The sequence below is a fragment of the Centrocercus urophasianus genome, unplaced genomic scaffold, assembly GCF_019232065.1.
Source record: "Centrocercus urophasianus isolate 14NV4802_14NV808 unplaced genomic scaffold, USGS_Curo_1.0 seq_42, whole genome shotgun sequence".
Classification (NCBI taxonomy): Eukaryota; Metazoa; Chordata; class Aves; order Galliformes; family Phasianidae; genus Centrocercus; species Centrocercus urophasianus.
Window position 1 is genome coordinate 3,229,779 of NW_024885000.1, and position 1,992 is coordinate 3,231,770.

Here is a 1,992-nt window from a genome sequence, read left to right on the forward strand (position 1 = left end):
CCCCCCCTTCCCCCCACCTCCAACTTTTACCGCGTCCCCTCCCTCACCGCTTCGTGCCCCAAACCGAAAAAGGCTGAGAGCCCCCCGAGCGCGGCCGCAGCCCCGCACTCACTGCACCGCGGTCGCAGCGCTGCTCCCCTCCTTCCTCCTTCCTCGCTGGGGTGCGGGGACGGGCGGGGACGGCGCTGCGGGGCCGAACCGGGGTCGGGAATGGGTGCGGGGCGGGGAGGTGCGGGTGCTGGAAGCGGAACGGTAGCGGCGGCGGTGTTGGAAGCGGTGCCGGTGCGGTGTCGGTATCGGTTCTGGTGCTGAAAACGAAGCGGTGCCGGAGCTGCGGGAACAGGAGCGGTTTTGGCGTCGGTTCTAGTGCCGGAACCAGAACGGTGTATCGATGCCGGAGCTAAAAGCGGAGCGTTGCCTCTGCTGGACCCGGTGCGGTGCCGTTGTCGGTGCCGGTGCTGGAAGCGGAGCGCTGCTCCCGCATTACCCGGTGCGGTACCGGCCGCTCGCCCCGCTCCGTTCCGTTCCGCTCCGTTCCGCTCAGGCTCCTCCCCGCCGCAGCCCCGGGCCGGGCAGCCCCGCTCTCCCCGCAGCTCTCCGGGATGCAGCGGCCCGGAGCCAACGGTGCCGGGATGCAGGGAGCTCCGAGCACCGCAGCTTTTCCTCCAACCCGGGCCGCCTCCGTTCTTCGGGCTGCCCCGGAAATTTCAGCCTCCGTCACTCCAGCGGGACAATGTTTTTAGTGGCGGCCTCACCTTCCATTCCCGGCTATTTATGGCTTTAGATTGAGGCAAACATTCGCAGTTTGCCAAAAATAGTGCAGCCGTGGAAATAAATCAGGCTGACTGGAGGTGCCAACGTCGTCTGTCTGAAACTAATTAATTTCTTATATCCCCTGCTATATTCATCCTCGCCCTCCTTCCACAGAGCGCGCTGTCTGTCAGCGGAGTTTTGTAATTAATGGGTTTTGTGTACGAACCTGAGGGGTGTGCAGGGGAATTAATGTGGCTGGGGGAGGGATAGGGGTGCCAACAAGACAGCCGTGAGGGGAAGGGACAAAAACCATCTGCACAGAGAACAGGGAGAGGGGCGCTTTGTGGGGAAATCCTATTGCAGGGAAACACGTGGGATCTGCTCTGAGACCCCACAAGGAAAACTGTCCAGAAGAGATATGGGCTTCTTTAGTTCTGCTGCTGCCAGAGCTCCTTTTTCCCTTTTCCTTTTTGAACGTGGGAGTCTTGGGAGACTTGCTGACTCTCGTTTCTTATATTAGAACCATCAAGTTTTGCTGGGAGACGTTTGGAGGAACGGGGAAGTGGTTCACAGATGGCACCGCAAGAAGCATAAAGTTGAGCCCCAGTGGAGGAGCAGCTTTCCAGGCTGCTTAAAACCCCATTTTGTTTGTATTAAACTTGTCCCATAGCAACACCCAGCCAAGACCCACAGCCTTTAGTAATGCTTTAGGGCAGGCTCTTGTGGGGCAAAATACTCAGCGCCAGCCCTGCAGTCAGCTCATTTTGGGGTTGTTTGAGCTCACGGGGCTGAACGAACGGGCTTTGACATGGAACTCGCCCCCAGAAATGGACTCTAAGCTCGAGAAATGCTGCCCCAGCAGGAGGTGACAAAGCCCAGCCTCACCATGGGGCTTTGCACCCTTTGCCCCTCGGATGGAGGGGGAGCAGTTGGGGGGGATGCAAAGCCAGAGGTGCAACGTGCAGGCTTGAAGCCTGCCCTCCCTTCACCCCTGGTCAATGAGTACCCGGTCATGTGGCTGCAGAGGCAGTGGGGCTCGGGGTGACACAGCCATGAAGCCCTTTGCCTCCAGCTGCCACCTCACCCTTCCCCTCTGTGCAAAAAGCAGGCAGCCCAGGGGGGAGATGGCTCAAACACTTCTGTGCCATTCCCAGCAGAACAACTGCTGCCGTGCCCTGCGTACCGCAGTGCTGAGACCACCTGGCACTGGGATTCTATCCTAAAACAGAAAGCAGAGGA

At 59.6% G+C, this 1,992-nt stretch overlaps 1 protein-coding gene across 1 annotated transcript in view; it reads right to left on the minus strand.

Moving 5' to 3' along the window:
- CDK18 (cyclin dependent kinase 18) overlaps positions 1 to 523 on the minus strand; it is a 23,738-nt gene extending 23,215 nt beyond the window's left edge. Inside the window, exon 1 of the mRNA XM_042833541.1 lies at positions 113 to 523. The gene's annotated coding sequence lies outside the window, so the exon portion shown is untranslated. The remainder of the gene's footprint in view (positions 1 to 112) is intronic.
- Positions 524 to 1,992: the final 1,469 nt, after the last annotated feature.